Source organism: Triticum aestivum, chromosome 3A (assembly GCF_018294505.1).
Source record: "Triticum aestivum cultivar Chinese Spring chromosome 3A, IWGSC CS RefSeq v2.1, whole genome shotgun sequence".
Classification (NCBI taxonomy): domain Eukaryota; kingdom Viridiplantae; phylum Streptophyta; class Magnoliopsida; order Poales; family Poaceae; genus Triticum; species Triticum aestivum.
In genome coordinates this window covers 328,851,823-328,871,625 of record NC_057800.1, presented here as the reverse complement: position 1 = coordinate 328,871,625, position 19,803 = coordinate 328,851,823, and the positions used below count along the sequence as shown (strand labels likewise).

The following is a 19,803-nucleotide window of genomic DNA, read 5'->3' as shown; positions in this document are numbered from 1 at the left end:
CAAGCAAGTTGTATGCACGCCCACTTAGTTTAAGTTTGAGCTTTCATACACTTATAGCTCTAGTGCATCTGTTGGATGGCAATCCCTACTCACTCACATTGATATCTATTGATGGGCATCTCCATAGCCCGTTGATACGCCTAGTTGATGTGAGACTATCATCTCCTTTTTTCTCCACAACCACCATTCTATTCCACCTATAGTGTTATGTCCATGGCTGACGCTCATGTATTGCGTGGAAGTTGAAAAGGTTTGAGAACGTCAAAAGTATGAAACAATTTCTTGGCTTGTCATCAGGGTTGTGCATGATGTGAATATTTTGTGTGGTGAAGATGGATCATAGCCAGACTATATGATTTTGTAGGGATAACTTTCTTTGGCCATGTTATTTTGAAAACATATGATTGCTTTATTAGTAGGCTTGAAGTATTATTGTTTTTATGTCAAATGATAGACTATTGCTTTGAATCACCCGTGTCTTAATATTCATGCCATGATTAGATATGTGATCAAGATTATGCTAGGTAGCATTCCACATCAAAAATTATATGTTTTATCATTTACCTACTCGAGGACGAGCAGGAATTAAGCTTGGGGATGCTGATACGTCTCCGTCGTATCTATAATTTTTGATTGTTCCATGCCAATATTCTACAACTTTCACATACTTTTGGCAACTTTTTATACTATATTTGGGACTAACATATTGATCCAGTGCCCAGCGCTAGTTCCTGTTTGTTGCACATTTTTTGTTTCGCAGAATATCCATATCAAACGGAGTCCAAACGGGATAAAAACTGACAGAGATTTTTTTGGAATATATATGATTTTTGGGAAGAAAAATCCACGCGAGGCGATGCCCGAGGGGGCCACGAGGCAGGGGGCGCCCCTGACCCTCATGGCCACCCCGTAAGGCGGTTGGTGCCCTTCTTTCGCCGCACGAAAGCTAATATCCGGATAGAGATCGTGTTAAAATTTCAGTCCAATCGGATTTACGGATCTACGGGAATATAAGTAACAGTGAAAAGGTAGAATCTGAGAACGCAGAAACAGAGAGAGACAGAGAGACAGATCCAATCTCGGAGGGGCTCTCGCCCCTCCACGCCATGGAGTCCATGGACCAGAGGGGAAACCCTTCTCCCACCTAGGGAGGAGGTCAAGGAAGAAGAAGAAGGAGGGGGGCTCTCTCTCTCCCTCGCTTACGGTGGCACCGGAGTGCCACCGGGGGCCATCATCATCACCGCAATCTTCAACAACAACTTGACCGCCATCATCACCAACTCTTCCCCCCTCTATGCAGCAGTGTAACCTCTCTCTTACCCGCTTTAATCTCTACTTAAACATGGTGCTCAAGGCTATATATTATTTCCCAATGATGTATGGCTATCCTATGATGTTTGAGTAGATCTGTTTTGTCTTATGGGCTATTTGATGATCAAGATTGGTTTGAGTTGCATGTTTTATTATTGGTGGTGTCCTATGGTGCTCTCCGTGTCGCACAAGCGTGAGGGATCCCCGCTGTAGGGTGAAGCACACGGATTGTTTACCCAGGTTCGGGCGGCGAAGATGCATAATACCCTAGTCCTGATTTGGTGGATATATTTGAGTGTTCTTGTGTTCTTAAGCTAGCTACGGGGTGCAACCTGCCCAAAAGAGCCGAATCCCTCTCGTGGTCGCCTCGGGCCTCCTTTTATAGGAAAAAGGGGTTGCCACAGTGGCACACAGGAGGTGGAATGGTCTACAGTCGACAAGCCTATCCTTTGGGACCGTTGGACAAACACATTTAATGCGCTGCCGACGTGCCCTCGTCGCTTTAAGCACGTCCCAGCTGTCGCCGCCTCGCCTGGCCTCGACACGCGTCCAAGCTGATGAGGCGTCGCGGCGCCACGTTGGCTAGCTGCTATGCTGGCGCGGTGGTGGAGCCTTCACGAAGGGTCGGATGCCACCACGCAGGTGCTTGCTGAGACGGCGTAGAGGCAGCCCATTGCCACGCAGGTGCCTGCCCAGCTGGTTGAGCAAGGAGCTGCTTGGGGACGGTGGTGTCTTGGCTAGCGCGGGCCTGCCAGTGGCCCTGCTAATGCCCTCGGCAAGGGCCTTGCCGGGTGCCCGGAATGGTGCTGCTGTGGTGTTGTAGTCGTCCCCGACAAGGCTCTTGCCGAGGGTCTTGTGGATTCCCTCGGCTGGGATCCCGCCGAGGGTCACCGTCTTCTGGTCCTGATCTGATCCCATATGTTTATGATCTTGACGAAGATTTCCATGCCACCACAGAGGCGCCTCCTGAGCCTTGGTTCCAACGTAGTTGGTTGGGTTGGAGCCCGTGGGCTCAAGGGTGGCTTGCTCCGCTGGCATCGGGCAAGTTGCCCCGGCAAGGCTCTTGTCGGGGCTGCGGAGGCTGTCCCGACAAGGTTCTTGCCGAGGGAGTCCACCTCGCCCTCTTGCTCTCCTGCCATTATGGTCTTGGTGTTGCCTTGGTTGTCTCGTACTTCGACTTCTCACTGGCTTCCGTCCTCTACCATGCTAAGTGTGGCCGTGGCGCGCGGCTCTGACTGCCCGTGCACAAGTAAAGGGGTCAAAAGAAGTGCCCCTACTTTTGTACACCGACAGGAGGCCCCGGACCTGGGCCACACATAAGGGCGCCACATTGTTGGGCTAGGCCCAGAACGGTGCACGGGCAGGTGGGGCGGATTTTACCGCAGTAACTTCTCATCCGCTGCGCTTCCCCATGACCTGCGTTGAACGTGCGACATGGAGGGTCGTGCGTGACGTGGGGGTCATGCGTGGGGCGGTTTCCGCAGGCATGCGTCACATCGTGGTAAAGAGGCGGCCCGCGCCTTCCCCGTAAAAAGAGGAAGGGGCAGACACGCGGCTCAATTACTTGGGCGAACTCAGGTCGTGGCCTTCAAGGCGTCAGTCCCCCACGATCACAGGGTGGGGAACGGTCGCCTCACCCGTCCCCTCAATTCTTCTTGCTCGCCACGTGTCCCCCATGCAGGTGGCAGGCGGTGGAGGCGGGAAACCGAGCCGTCGCCGATTGGGGTAGCGGGTCGGTCCTGATTCCCTACACCTCCGGCGGCTGGATTGGTTGAGTGGGGCGGCCGAGCCTCGACCCCACCCCTTTATAAAGAGGGGAGGGGGATGTCATCCCACACTCTCTTAGCACCCATCTTCTTCCACCTCTGCTCCTTTCTTCCACCCGTCATTGCGAGAGGGGGTGCTGGCCTTTCGACGGTGGTGGCGAGGGTCGCTGCTCGACAGCGCGTCCCTCCTTCCCAAGAGCTCGTGGCGGTGGAGCCGGCCACGAGAGGAAGGGGGAGGGGGCGAGGCCGAGGTCACCATGGCACTCGAGGAAGAGGGGGATGGGGCGGTGCAACGGCCTCGCCTCCGCCAGCGATGCCTCTCCCAATGGAGGGCCACGTCAGGGACCAGCCCCGCGGGTTCTTCATCAGGTTGCGCTGGCCACCTCGTCGCTGCCTCCATCTCCCTACTCCATTTGCTTGGGAGATGGAGCTCGATCCACCCCAGACCCTCAGTTTGCAAATGAGGGGCTACGGGAATGGTGGCACGCGGGTTGACATCGACTTCCCCGATCCTCACATCATGTACCTCTGTCGCGGATGGAAGACATTTACTCGCACCCACAGCCTGACGGCGGGGCTCGTCCTTTACTTCAAGTTAATGGAGGGCAGACTACTCTCCATTAAGGTCTTTGGAGATCTTGGAATTCTCCTAAAGTGCTGCGTGGAGAGTTCCTCCGACGATGAAGATTCCTCTTCAAGCAGGAGCGATGAGGAGGGTAGCGACAATGACGACAAGAGCGCCGAGCAAGATCACGTCGACCTCGTCTCCTACTGACCACATCGCCCCGCCATACGTTATGTGGCCCGCCGAGGGCCTTCCTTGTCAAGCTCTCCATCGGGGCGCTCCCTGTCGTCTCCTTGGGCGGCTGGCGTAGGAGGGCCGGAGAAGGCGAAGAAGGCGGGTGGTGGCCGTTAAGTCAGAGTACGCGGGCACCGATGCCTTCGTCGCGTATTGCTGGCCCACTGCCTCATCTTCCAGCTCCCCTCCCGGCACCAAGACGTTCTCTTGGTGCCTTCTGCTCCTCGCACCCCGCCTAGGCGCTCTTTTTACCCTCTTGCTATCCTGTTCCACCTTGTGAGGAGAGGGACAAGAAATGGATTACGGGCATCTTATGTTTTTTTAGTTTGTAAGCCTACGGGCACTTGTTTATTTTAAGACTTGTAATCCCCTTGCTCATGTTTTTAATTACGTGTGAATTCTACCTATATGGGATGTTTTTAATGAAAAAGGGTGCTTGCCGGGTTCTCTGTGCGTGAGCAAGGCCCGTGCGAAGGAACGAATCCTTGATATTTTTAAGATAAACATTGTTGCCCGGCAACAGGCCTTGCCGTCCCCTAACTTCAGTCGACCATTCTCACGCTTTCGGTGGAGGTAGGGGCGAAGTAGAGTTAGGCCCTTCGTTTATTCCCTTGCCACCGCGTCTACGACCCGGTTCTGTCCCAGAGACTTGTGTACAAGAAGAATGGGGAGCACGGTGGTCTTGGAGCAAAACGAGGTTTCATTTGTCCTAGTTCCATATGGAAATGCACAACAGGGGATGAAGGACTTATCTGAATCCGCAGCCCCCGACAACTTTGGCTTGTCGTGGTTAGATCCTTGTGTCTTCAGACCCTGGCAGTCATGGCTTGCCGGGGCTGGAGCGCCGGTTTGTATTCTCTCTCCCAAGCGGGTCAGCAGAAGAGTCCACGTGCCCTGCGAACCAAAGAAGACAGAAAGACACACACTTGACCTCTAGGCTAGGGGTTAGTTGCCACTATGCACTACCAACCCTAACCAAGGGAGAGACTTAACCTAGCATGCATGCTAAAACTAAGGGCGCCAGCGCTTCATTTATTTATGCTCAGGGTATGTGCCTAGCTTTGTACAGAGGGTTACATGCCTTGCGGGCAAGGCTTGTACAAAGGTGGGTTGTCGGGGGGCCCGACAACCGCGCCTTATGGGTAAAACTAGCGAAGATGTTCAATGTTCCAAGAGTTGCTCACTGGAATAGCATCTTCGGTCTCTAGGCGGACTGCGCCAGGCCTGGTGACTCGTATTACCCGATAAGGGCCTTCCCACTTCGGCGTCAACTTGTTGGAATTCTTGGCCGACTGAATGCGCCGAAGAACAAGGTCGCCTTCCTCAAAGCTTCGGGCATGAACCTTGCGGCTATGGTAGCGGCGGAAGGCTTGGTGGTAGCATGCTGCTCTCACAGCCACCCAAAGACGATCTTCCTCGAGGTGCTTGCGTCATCTTGCCGCAATTGATCTTGCTCAAGCTCGTCGTAAGCGAGCACTCAAGGTGACCCGTATATGAGTTCCTTGGGGAGAACTGCTTCTAGGGCGAAGGGTGTCTGGACGGCGGCTCGATTTGGCGTTGCTCTAATCGACCAAAGAACCGCCGGAAACTCATCAATCTAGCGCTTCCCGCTCTTGTGCAGCCTGTCAAAAGTCTTTGTCCTTAGGCCTCGCTACACATCAGCATTTGCCCTCTCCGCCTGGCTGTTGCTCCATGGATGTTCCACGGAAGCGAAACAGACCCTGCTGCCGAGGTCTTGGATATATTGCATGAAGGTGTGGCTTGTGAACTGCATGCCGTTGTCGGTGATGACTCTGTTTGGGACACCAAAACGGCACACAAGCCCCTTGAAGAACTTGACAGCTGATTGTGTTGTCATCTTCCTTACTGCTTCCACCTCTGGCCACTTTGTTAACTTGTCGATCACAACGTACATGTACTCAAAGCCCCCGACAGCGCGGGGGAAAGGGCCCAGGATGTCGAGCACCCACACCGAGAATGGCCAGGAAAGAGGAATTGTTTGAAGGGCTTGAGCTGGTTGATGAAGCTTCTTTGAATTGAACTGACACGCTTCACAATTGGTTACTAGTGCCATTGCATCCTGGAGGGCAGTGGTCCAGAAGAAACCTTGCTGGAATGCCTTGCCGGCAAGGGCCCTCGACCCTATGTGGGAGCCACATATGCCTCCATGTATCTCCGCCAACAGCTCCTGTCCTTCCTCCTGGGGAATGCACTTCAAATTCACACCGTTCAGTCTCTTGCGGTATAGGACGTCAGCGATGAACTGATACATGGCAGACCGACGAGCTACTTTCTGTGCTTCTTCCTGCTCCTCAGGAAGCTCCCCTGTTTGGAGGAATCAGATGGTATGTTGCGCCCATGCCGGAGCCTAGGGCTGGACGGCAAGGACCAAAGGCATTACTTCTGCCATGGGAGCGGCCGTCTCTACGGCCAGGGCTTGACGGCCCGCCGGAATTAGTCGCTTCTCGGCAAGCTAAGAATCCACGGCGACACCCTTGCCAGCGGCCCCTGGGGGCTCAGCGGGAAAGTAGTTGTCGGGGCCTGATTTCCTCCTTTTGTTCTGCTTCGTTGATGGTTCGACGGATGGTTGAGCTAACCGAAGCAAAAGGTACCTGGTTCCACAGGTAGCTTGAATGCAGCGCGCTTTGACAGGTAGTCCGCGATGTTGTTCTCTGCTTGGGGAACGTGCTCTGTTTGCATACCGTCAAAGCGTTTCTCCAGCTTCCTCACCTCATCTACATAGGCCTCAATCAATGGGATCTGATAATCTTTGTTAACTTGTCTGACGACAAGCTGTGAATCATCCCTGACTATGAGCTTCTTGACCTCGAGGTCCGCCGCGATCCTGAGGCCGGCAAGCAACCCCTCGTACTCAACGGTGTTGTTGGTGGACAACTCCCTGGGAAAGTGCATCTGGATCATATACTTGAGGTGCTCTCCGGTGGGTGCGACGAGCAGCACACCAGCACCGGCTGTGACTTGCTTCCTTGCCGGGGAGGGTGGTCTCTTGGATTTCCTCGTCAGGCGTTGAGGTGCATTCTGTAATGAACTTTGCCAAGAGACTGCTCTAGATTGTCGAAGTACTTTCGAACTTCAACCCAAAGCTCGAAAGCTCCAAGGCCCAGTCCACAATCCTTCCGGTTGCGTCTTGGTTGTGCAGTATCCATTATGACGGGAGGCGGGTGACGACAGTGATTTCGTGTGCTTGGAAGTAGTGACGCAGCTTCCTCGAGGCCATAAGGAGGCCGAAGAGAAATTTCTGCACACCAGAGTACCTTGACCTAGCCCCCTGCAGGAGGGAGCTGACAAAGTAAACCGGGTGCTGCATCATGTTCTTCTTCTGCACCACCTCATTTGATTGCATGGGGCTTGTCCTGATGGCGTCATACTCCGCTGGGGGCCTTGCCTTGCCGGCATCGGGCCCTGCCGGGGGAACCTCTGGCTTGCCATCCGCCATTCCCCCGCCGTCACCACTACCTCTTTACGGACCTCCCTCTGCACCACTAGCACGGCAATGACCACTTGATTCGTCGCCGCCAGATACAGCAGCAACGACTCTTGCGGTTTAGGCGCAACCAGTATTGGTGTAGAGGAAAGGTATTTTTGCAGATCATGCAACGTTGCCTCGGCCTCTGGGTCCACTCCATTGGGCCCGCCTTCTTCAATATCTTGAAAAAGGGAAGGGAATGCTCAGCGGACTTGGAGATGAATCTGCTCATGGCGGCAACGCAGCCAGTGAGCCGACGCACATCCTTGATCCGCTTGGGTGCCTCAATCTCTCAATAGCCTTGATCTTGTCTGGGTTTGCCTCAAACCCACGTTGTGGCATAAAGAACCCGAGAAGTTTGCCGGACGAAACACCGAAGACACACTTCTCAGGGTTCAACTTGAGGTTGATCTTGCGTAGGTTGGCAAATGTTTCTTCTAAGTCTTGTACAAGGGTTGCCTTGTCCTTGGTTTTGACCACTATGTCATACATATAAGCTTCCATATTTCTATGTAGCTGGGGCTCAAAACAAATTTGGACCGCCCTTGCGAATGTCGAGCCAGCACTCTTCAACCCGAAAGGCATCCCTAAAAAGGAATACGTACCACATGGGGTGATGAATGATGTCTTCTCTTCGTCTTCCTTTGCCATGAAGATCTGGTGGTAGCCCGAGTAGGTGTCGAGGAATGATAATATATCGCACCCGGCCATGGAGTCAACAATCTGGTCAATGCGCGACAATGGGAAGGGGTCCTTAGGAAAGCCTTATTGATATCTGTATAATCGATACACAGCCTCCACATCCTGTTTGCCTTGCGCACCACCACCGAATTGGCCAACCATGTTGGATGGAGCACCCCTCTCACCAAGCCTACCGCTTCCAACTTCCTGATCTCCTCTGTGATGAATTCCTGCCATTCCAAAGCTTGCTTCCTGACCTTCTGCCTGACGGGTCGCACATGGGGACAGACAACAAGATGGTGCTCAATCACTTCCCTGGGAACGCCGGGGATGTTGGATGCTTGCCATGCAAACATGTTGAAATTCGCTCGCGGGAAAGTGACGAGTGTGCTTTCCTATTTGTTGTCAAGGGTGGAGCTTATGGTGAAAGCCCCTCCCGTGCCATCCCCCTTGACAGACACCCTCTTGGTCTCTGGTGGTGCAGCTCTGGTTTTCTTGCTCTTGCCGGTAGAACTCTCTGGCACGTCTTCGATGGTAGCACAACACTCAGAAGAGGTGCGCTTGCCGGAGTGGGTGCGAGAGGTCTTGCCGGTCTTCTTCTTCCCTCCTGGTGCTTCAGCGGCAAGAGCAAGTGGCTTGGCGGCAGCTACAGCAACTGCTTCTCGGTAGAGTTGGTCAGCGCAAATCAGCACGTCCTTGTTGTCGGAGGGGACAGTGATGATGGTCATCGTCCCAGGCATCTTGTTCGTCTTGTAGGAATACTGCGATGCCCCCATGAACTTGGCTAGCGCCGGGCAGCTGAGGATCCCGTTGTAGGGCAAGGGGATCTCGGCTACATCAAAGACAATCCTCTCTGTCCTATAGTTCAGCTCGCCTCCAAATGTCACAGGCAACGTGACCTTCCCCTTCGGCTGGCTCCTTTCTGGGTTGACCCCTTGAAACGTGCCCATTTCCTCGAGATCTCCATCGGGAATTTGCAGCCTTTTGATCACAACGGGCGAGATCAAGTTCAGACCGGCCCCGCCCTCAACTAGCATCTTGTTCACCTTGAGGTTGTGTATCGTTGGTGAGACCAATTGTTGCAAACACCTGACCGCAGTTGTGCGGTCAGGGTGGTCCTAGGCGTCAAAGATGAGGGGAGTGCTGGACCACTTCAGTGGCTTCCGAGCGTCGAGCGAGGGCTCCGCTGCTGTGATCTCACGCGCCCACTTTTTGAGCTGGTGCTACCTTTTGAGCACTGTGTTGGTTTTCCCACGAAGCAGAAAGGGTGGTGCAGTAAAGCAATGTAAGTATTTCCCTCAGTTCTTTGGGAACCAAGGTATCAATCCAGTAGGAGACCACGCGCGAGGCACCTCGTACCTACACAAACAAATAAGAACCTCGCAACCAACGTGATAAAGGGGTTGTCAATCCCTTCACGGCCACTTGCAAGAGTGAGATCTGATAGAGATGAGAATAATAAGATAAGTATTTTTGGTATTTTTATGATATAGAATGGAAGTAAAGATTGCAAAATAAAATAGATTGGAAACTTGTATGATGGAAAATAGACCCGGGGGCCATATGTTTCACTAGTGGCTTCTCTCAAGATAGCATAAGTATTTCGGTGGGCGAACAAATTAATGTCGAGCAATTGATAGAAAAGCGAATAATTATGAGAATATCTAGGCATGATCATGTATATAGGCTCAGTAGAAAAAGGCGTATCATTAGGATCAGTAGGAGCACTCTTATTAGCAAACAATTTCATAAGTTCATCCATCTTTGCACTCAAAACATTAATCTCTTCAATTGCATGCACTTTTTTACTAGTAGATCTTTCAATGTGCCATTTAGAATAATTAACCATAATATTATTTAGGAGTTTGGTAGCTTCTCCTAAAGTGATTTCCATAAAAGTGCCTCCCGCGGCCGAATCTAAAAGACTTCTAGAAGCAAAGTTCCATCCGGCATAATTTTTTTGTACAATCATCCATAAATTCAAACCATGTGTAGGGAAATTATGTATCATTAATTTCATCCTCTCCCAGGATTGTGCAATATGTTCATGATCAAGTTGCTTAAAATTCATAATATCGTTTCTAAGATAGACGATCTTAGCGGGAGGAAAATATTTAGACAAAAAAGTATCTTTGCATTTATTACATGAATCAATACTATTTTTAGGCAAAGACGAAAACCAAGCTTTAGCACGACCTCTAAGGGAAAATGGAAATAGCTCAAGTTTAACAATATCATTGTCCGCATCTTTCTTCTTTTGCCTATCACACAAATCAACAAAGATGTTTAGATGGGTAGCGGCATCTTCACTAGGAAGTCCAGAAAACGGATCTTTCATGACAAGATTCAGCAAAACAGTACTAATTTCACAAGATTCAACATCGGTAAAAGGAGAAATCGGAGTGCTAATAAAATCATTATTGTTGGTATTAGCAAAGTCACACAATTTAGTATTATCTTGAACCATCGTGACAAGCAAGCAACCAAACACACAAACAAACAAGACACAGGCAAAAGAGACAAACGAAAAAAGAGGCGTACGGAAAATAGAGGGCGAATAAAATGGCAATGGTGAAGTAGGGGAGAGGAAAATGAGAGGCAAATGGAAAATAATGTAATGCGAAGGATAAGAGTTGTGATGGGTACTTGGTATGTCTTGACTTGGCGTAGATCTCCCCGACAACGGTGCCTGAAATCCTTCTTGCTAGCTCTTCAGCACTGCGTTGGTTTTCCCTTGAAGAGGAAAGGGTGGTGCTGATGAGGACATGACTACCTTGGATATGACCAAAAATATTGCATATATGCATATTTGTCAGGTGATTTCTAGTGCAAACTATTCAATAATCTATTTATGTTATCCAGAACAAAAATACTTCACACACTTTTGTGTTTTGTCTAATTGCAGGTGTATGGGACATTTGTACAATCCACATATGAAGATAAGGAAGAAAGAGATGTTTATTTGCTGTCCAAAAAGTTCTTTCACGTCACTTTTGGCCCAAGAGAAGATAGAGTCCAAGTCTCTCACGTTCTGGATTCAGATTCGGACTGCACAGACATACCTGACTCAAAACGCACACAAGTTTTTCATACGGACTCCGAATTGGGTGATTCTTTTGTTGTTGGAAACTAGATTTCGTGCACTTTCCAACCCAATTGGAATCACCTTCAAATTCGTCCGGAGCGTTGAGTTGTGGACGAAACAATCTGATGCTGCAGCAGAATCCGAGTCAAACTACAAGTCCAAAGGTGTTACATCACCTCCACTTGGGCCCATGAGCCTTGTACGACCTAGGGTTAGTTTTAGGCTGCCTTGGGACGTCCTCCCACCTCCTTGGCCGCCACCCCTTGCTCATATATAAGTAGATCCATCTAGTAGCTTTTTCCTTGGGATTTGTTTAGTTAAAAGTTAGCCATTGCAACTTCGTGTACTTCGTTTGTGTCCAACGACCAGACCAAGACCACTTTTCGGATCCCCACCATTATCAATACTTCATACATATTCGCGATATTCAGATTGCTTTTATCATATTCTTGCTTGTTCGTCGATTGCTTGCAGGAATAGACCTTCGTGGTCAGGTTGATCGTGCTCCGGCGTGGTCAATAACCTCTCGGAGTTGGTTTAGCGATTGCTAAGGCACAACGTCGTTGCACGTTTGTAGTCGGATCGTCAAAGTCGTCTCCACCAAATCGATAGTTATCATCTCATCGAAAGATCGGGACACCCCGCCTCTATCAGGTGCAGTAAAGTAGCGTACGTATTTCCCTTAGTATTTGAGAACCAAGGTATCAATCCAGTAGGAGACCACGCGCAAGTCACCTCGTACCTACACAAACAAATAAGAACCTTGCAACCAACGTGATCAAGGGGTTGTCAATCCCTTCACGACCACTTGCAAGAGTGAGATCTGATAGAGATGATAATAATAAGATAAGTATTTTTGGTATTTTTATGATATAGATTGAAAGTAAAGATTGCAAAATAAAATATATTGGAAACTTCTATGATGGAAAATAGACCTCGAGGCCATAGGTTTCACTAGTGGCTTCTCTCAAGATAGCATAAGTATTATGGTGGGTGAACAAATTACCGTCGAGCAATTGATAGAAAAGTGAATAATTATGAGAATATCTAGGCATGATCATGTATATAGGCATCACGTCCACGACAAGTAGACCGAAATGATTCTGCATCTACTACTATTACTCCACACATCGACCGCTATACATCATGCATCTATAGTATCTATTATATACTTAAAACAGAAGTAAAACAAACCATTACGTGCATCCACATAGATTAAATTATTTTGATCGTTTATTTTATCTTTTAATGGCTGAGATTAAAAGATGGAAACGTTACGTAAAAATATGTGTACATGTACAAGTAGTAAAACATGCCATGTGCAAACAACGCACGTAGGTTCCATCCGAACATCAACTAGCCCACAGAAACAGAAAAAAAATCTTTCAATCAATGGGTCAAGGAATCAAAAATAATAGGAAACCTAAACAAATAAGGACAACGATTGGACCTAACCAGACCTTACATGAGAAACTTCCAAAACAGGAACCATGAAACGAAGAAAGACCGATCTGCTTTCCACAGGGTCACAGCCACCTCAACCCACACACCTCCACCCATATATAAATGAGTACAGCCGGCCGCAGAAGCACAGACCCAAAGAATTAGAAGTCAGCAAAGATGTCACACACGACTAGGCAACTCGACCTCGACACGAAAAGCCACCTCAGCCACCTCCGCCCGCTTCACTTGACGTTCGATAAAGTCACACCAAAGCACACTCAACGCATGACGAAGCCATGCCCAGCTACTCCAATCGACATGGAAGAAGGGACGCCAAAGCACTTTTGGCCTGAATCATCAGATAATTTAGTAATTGTTATTAACAGTCTTATTTTCTCTAGATATAATCTTTATAAATATTGTATCAATTGACAAATTGTTCCCTATTAATATTCAACGCAAAAAACTATGGCATGCAACAAGTTGAGCGACTTAAATACAAGGGGACATAACTGGAACATTCAAGTAAAACAAATGTGAATATGGGATTGAGTCAATCCTACCACCGATGAGCTTATTAGCCTAGATATGATACACGTGCAAAGTAACATCACAAATCGACCAAATAATCGGTGCGGAGATCCTAGACAAAGATGACGATCTGGACGGATATGAAACTGTGGAAAATTTCATGATGCACGGGCCTTGCGGAGTGTCAAATACAAAATCACCATGCATGATTGACAACAGACGCACTAAGCACTTCCCAAAAGGATACAATGTCGATACCACAAACGATGAGGATGGCTTTCCAGTATATAGAAGGCGAGATAATGGAAGGAAGATCAAAAAGGGAGGAGCAATGCTCAACGACAGATTTGTCGTACCCTACAATCGAAACCTTTTGGCCAATTCCAAGCTCACATAAATGTTGAGTGGTGCCACAGGCCAAGGTTAATCAAGTACCTACCTATTTAAGAACATCCATAAAGATGACGACCAGGTAACAACCTTGCTAAAGGGAAGAGATGCAGCAAATGACTATGATGACATCAAGAAATACCTAGAGATGAGATACATATCAACAACTGAAGCATGCTGGCAGACATTTCTGTTTGATATACACCATCATGATCCACCAGTCGAGAGACTACCATTCCACATTAAAAATGAGCAAGAACTTATTTTTCCGGACTCGACTGACATAGAGAAGATACTAAGAAGGCCAGGATCCACGAGTACTAAGTTCACTGAGTGGATGGAGGCAAACAAAATACATGAGGCGGGAAAAGAATTAACCTATGCCGAATTACCTTCAAAATTAGTATGGAAAAGCGAAACCAAAACCTGAGGAACGGAAAAGGGGCTTCGCTATTGGAAGAATCTACTATGGACACCCTGCAAGTGGAGATAGAGAAACTAATGAGGCAAGCAAGAAAAACACTAAAGGACTATCCAGACATAGAACTACGAAATGCTACAGAACTTGAACAACTTGGGAACAGAATGATAAACAAAGAACTTAGCTACGACATGGAGGCACTAAAGAATGAGCACAAAACCATAATAAGCAATGTCAACCACGGCTAGAAAATGACCTTTGATGCAATAATAGAATCAGCTGAGAAAGGACTTGGAAAACATATATTTGTAGAAGGCTACGGTGGCACAGGCAAAACTTACCTATGGAAAGCAATTACAACGAAGCTACGATCAGAAGGAAAGAAAGTGATTTCGGTAGTATCATCTGGCATTGAAGCTTTGCTCCTATAAGGTGGAAGAACAGCGCACTCAAGATTCCACATTCCAATAAATACCACGGAAGAATCAACATGTGAAATAAAACAAGGATCACATTTGGCTGAACTGGTAAAGAAAACCTCGGTGATATTATGGGACGAGGCTCCTATGACAAACACTGCTTCGATGCACTAGAAAAAAGCCTTAGGGATATTCTAAGGTTCACAAACCAAAATATTGACAAAAGGCCATTTGGTGACATGACAATTGTGCTAGAAGGCGACTTCAGACAAATACTTCAAGTGATAACAAAGGGAAAGAGAGAGCAGATAGTAAATGCCTCGGTTAAAGGTCATACCTATGGAAGTACTTTTAAATATTTTTCTAACTGAAAACATGCGACTAAAGTTTGTCAGAAGATCCAATACAAAAGCAAAATGTGGCCGAATTTGCAGAATGGATCAAATTGCGATAAAAATGATGAAGGAGATGATTGGGTAAGAATACCTAAAGACCTACTTCTACTTAAAGGAGAAGACCCCAAAGAAGAGATAGTAAAAATCACGTACCCAAACTTGCAGCAAAACTATCGTAACAGTGAATTTGTCGAAGAAAGAGCAATACTGTGTCCAAGGAATGAAATAGTTGAGAGAAGATAAATTACTACATAATGAGCCAAATACAATGTGAAGAGATGACATACCTATACTTGGACACTGTATGCAAGGCAACAATGAATTACAACACAATGGAGAATATGTGTCCAGCAGAGTTCCTCAACAACATGATCTTCCCAGGAATTCCAATCCACGATCTAAAACTGAAGGTAGGTTTGGAGGTGATGCTCCTACGGAACATCAATCAAGCGGCAAGTTTATGCAATGGCACAAGAATGACTATCACACCGCTGGGCAAAAGGTACATTGAGGCACAAATAATCACAGGAACACACGTCAGTGACAAGGTATACATACCTGAAATTATTATGTCACCAAGCGACTTGAAGTGGCCCTTCATGTTGAAAAGAAGGCAATATCCTCTATCAGTTTATTTTACAATGACCATAAATAAAAGCCAATGTCAATCCCTAAAGAAGGTGGGCCTATATTTGCCTAAGCAAGTCTTCTGCCATGGGCAACTATATGTGGCATTAACAAGAGTCACATACACAGAAGGATTAAAGGTGTTGATTGACGACACAGAGTGCCCAAGCGAAGATAGCACAAAGAATATATATAGTATACAAAGAGATCTTCTAATTTTAGAAGATCTCTTCGTAAATCATGACCTTAGTAAGAACATGACAATGCATATTATTATTGCCATACACTACTTTCATGCATACAGATGTTAACAAGTATGTACATGTAGCTTCCTTTCTGTATGACGACAATCAATCGATACGTATTAATTTAAAAATATATACTCCATTGATTCTTATTATAGCGGATGAGCTTTAAAGACGAAAAGGTTACGTAAGACATAGAGCGCGTACACAGTAGATCATTGACACATCTACAAGGAGTTCTCTTTTTTTCCGAGAGAGGATGTACAGGGAAGTCCAACATGCATACATACACATTTTAGTTAGAAAAGCACACGAACTCCAACTCAAAAAGAAAAGGCACACCAACTTCCGTGAGATAACACACATATAGGGGAGTCCAAACACGCATACAAAGACATTAGTTAGAAAAGGAAACCAACTGGAAAGAGCAAACTACGAGTGGTCTGTTATCGGGAATAAAAAGCACATACATGGCAGAAAAAATGCAAGAAGGTCTATACCAAATAAAAAACGCCTTATCGGATAATAATGAAAATATATATGAGTCTTCCCCGGACATGTATGTCGTACATGGAAGAGATGTGTCCCTGTCTATCTAGGATTCTAATTGAATGCAGATCTTATTTTTGCAAAACAAATCAACACTAATTTGCAACTCCCACATGCACGCATGCAAACAGGAAAGCTAGCATACATGTATGCATGCTTATCTCCATACTTGCATGAAAAATAAGAAAATAGACACCTATAATACTATAGCTAACACATCAAAATATCCCATACACTTATCAACCTACCGCGCATTGAATACAGAAGCGATGAGCGTCCAACTAATTGAAATATCAAATCCATAGATTCGTACAAGATCTGCATTAGATGAGTTAAGAAAACATTGTATCTGGTGAACACCCAAAAAATTGGTTTTAAAATTAATTTTGTAATAAAAAATGTTTGGAAAAGAATCAAAGATATTCTATATGAAGTCCATAAAAAAGAATACAGTAAATTAAAATAAGAGGATAATTTAGCAATTTTCAATGAGTAGTTACATTTTCTTAGATGAGCATGTTACATAGTAATTAATAACCAAAGAATTAGCATGATTGCAACTGTATTGTCGTAATCAAGGAATGCAATTAAAACATGTTTAGGCGAAGGAACCGAGATGATAAGGCAAGAATGAACAATGTTTAGACTTGATCTCATGGCGGCAATTTCTCAAAACAATATAAAAACATAGCCAAACACTGAGAGATGAGATGTGGAAGAGGTAAATCATGACCTTAGTAAGAACATGACAATGCATATTATTTTTGCCATACACTGCTTTCATGCATACAGATGTTAACAAGTGTGTACATGCAATTTCCTTTCTGCATGGGCAGAAGTTTTTTTGAATAATAACCACTCTAATAAACATGATTCTCAGAAATCATATTAGCCGACAAGATTCCATAAGCAAGATAAGAAACTATATGTGTAGCTAATTCAGACGCCTTACATTTGTGTGTGCACCATATAACATTGTGTATGTTAACCATATTGCAGTGCCTCTACATGGTAATTAAGACGCAAGAAGCCAACAACAAAACTAGCCGCACCTAAATCGATGAACTTGAAAACTTAACTTGCAACTAGGCGCATGCATGTCTCACATTAAGTTGATGCTTCTGTTATCTAGCTCGGTAAAAGTGCATCTAAACTTCCTTTGTTTTACTGTCAATCAATAATTAAATGCAAGGGTCTCTTGCTAGGTTCAGTTAGACTTAATTCCAGCAGATCCATACGTTTGCTTTACTGTGTTCTCTACTTCAGAATTCAGAGAACAAGTATAAGTGCACTTCTCCGCACAGAAATTTTTGGTATAATTTCTAATTTCACACGAAAAGTTGTTTAGTAATGGAAAGATAAAATCTTATTCTGATTTCTAGATCATTCAACTTAAAAAAACTTATATGGTTCAAATAACACTTACATTTGGTAGAAGTCTGGACAGCAGGAGGGCAACAACTAACATCGACTCGCAGAAGATACTCACGTCTTGCAGATATTTCTTCCTCCACGAACTCCCTCAATGCCTTCGCAGCCCCAACATCCAGAAACTCCGGCTACGACAACTTTGAGTAGCACAGCCCGCGATCTGACTATACATCTCCGTGACCGCGTTGCCAGAGTCGACGAGTTCGCCGAGATCCACACGCTCACCCAGCCACATGTGCCACCACCAAGGAAGAAAAATCATGAGAAAAGAAGCGACATGTTGATCTGGGATAGCATGAGGATTAGTTTCCTGATGGGGCACAGCGACGTCGTCCTTCGCCGGCGGCAAATCGGAAGAAATGGCGGATGTGTATGAGGTGCCTGGTGGGGATCGTATGGGAGGAGAGGAGAGTTCTTTTTTTACTAAGAGGGAAAGGAGAGAGAGTTATATGTAGATATCATTTTAATGCTGAGAGTTCTGTGTAAATGACTGGGACTGGGACTACCGGCTGTTTTACTTAGGAAAAAAAATTTACGGAGTGGTAATCATCTTCACTCTAATGGGCTTGCAGAAAAGTATGTTAGGCATGACACATAATACATCTTTTCTTTTTGCGGGAACACATCATACATTGGCTATGCAAGATTGGGTACAAATATATATATATATATATATATATATATATATATATATATATATATATATATTTACTTCTCGGTATACACAGATGCAAACATTAAAAACCATGAATACGCTGGTGAAAAATGCTCTTAAAAAGATGGAACTTATACTTCCCCCAGAAAATAGATGAAACTTATCCATTGTTATTCAAAGGATCAGATATGATATAAATCTTTATATTTTTCACCTGTAGATAATCAGCAAGATTAGTAAGAATCAACAAACATTTTTGAATGATAGGAAAATATATATAAATTACATGCCAAAATTCATGTTGGAAAATAAACAACTTTTAGCATTTCTCGATGTACTATAAACAATTCAAAATGAATGTCATTTAATGCGATAAAAAATAAGAACAAAATGTCAGGCCAAACTAAAATAGGAGTAGATAGAGAAATTGGAAACTACATATGAATAGTGAGGCTCTAAAAAATATTATAAAATTATGTACACTACATGTTCAAATTCATAAATTCAAACAGAAGACATCAACTGCCCCAAATATAAAACATAACAAAAACTAGTCTAGCCGCACAAATGCGCGGGTGCACCTGCTAGTTAAGTTCATAAGAACAGAGTAACGCCTTAAGCAAGATGACATGATGTACAGGGATAAACTCATGCAATATGATATAAACCCCATCTTTTTATTCTCGATGGCAACAATACAATACATGTCGTTTCCTTTTCTGTCACTGGGATTGAGCACCGCAAGATTGAACCCAAAGCTAAGCACTTCTCCCATTGCAAGGAAGATCAATCTAGTAGGCCAAACCAAACTGATAATTCAAAGAGACTTGCAAAGATAAACCAATCATACATAAAAAAATTCAGAGAAGATTCAAATATTGTTCATAGATTGACTTGATCATAAACCCACAATTCATCGGATCTCGACAAACACACCGCAAAAGAAGGTTACATCAAATAGATTTCAAAGAGAATCGAGGAGAACTTTGTATTGAGATCCAAAGAGAGAGAAGAAGCCATCTAGGTACTAGCTATAGACCCAAAGGTTTGAGGTAAACTACTCACACATCATTGGAGGGGCCATGGAGTTGATGTAGAGACCCTCCATGATCAATGACCCCTCCAGCGGAGCTTTGGAAAAGGCCCCAAGATGGGATATCTTGGGTACAGAAGGTTGTAGAGGTGGAAATAGGGTTTCGTGGTGCTCCTGGATGATAGAGGCCAAGGTGTCCCGTCTTTCGATGAGATGGTGGATTTCGCTTTGGTGGAAGTCGACTTTGACGATCCGACTACGAACGTGCGAGGACGTCACGCCTTAGCAATCGCTAAACCAACTCCGAGAGGTTATTGACCACGCCGGAGCACGATCAACCTGACCACGAGGGTCTGTTTCCTGCGAGCAAACGAAGAACAAGCAAGAAACTGAGATTGCAATCTGGATATTGCGAATATAAGATGAAAGCTTTATTGATCAAGGTGGGGTTCTGTGACACCTTTGTCTGGTCGTTGAACACAAACGAAGTACGCGAAGTTGCAGCTATGGCGAACTTTTAATCTAAACAAAACCC

General features: G+C 45.8%; 1 long non-coding RNA gene across 4 annotated transcripts; it reads right to left on the bottom strand.

The window, feature by feature from the left end:
* Nucleotides 1-12,416: 12,416 nt before the first annotated feature.
* LOC123061249 (uncharacterized) lies at nucleotides 12,417-18,013 on the bottom strand. Of its 4 annotated transcripts, none has more exons than XR_006428812.1 (3): nucleotides 14,256-18,013; nucleotides 13,886-13,970; nucleotides 12,417-12,921 (listed from the first exon to the last, which is right to left on the bottom strand). It is a non-coding gene; the product is annotated as an uncharacterized lncRNA (long non-coding RNA). The 4 variants fall into 4 exon arrangements; XR_006428814.1 differs by having other exon boundaries at nucleotides 13,886-15,159; nucleotides 15,287-18,013; XR_006428815.1 differs by having other exon boundaries at nucleotides 13,886-16,467; nucleotides 17,576-18,013.
* Between the last annotated feature and the right edge of the window lie 1,790 nt (nucleotides 18,014-19,803).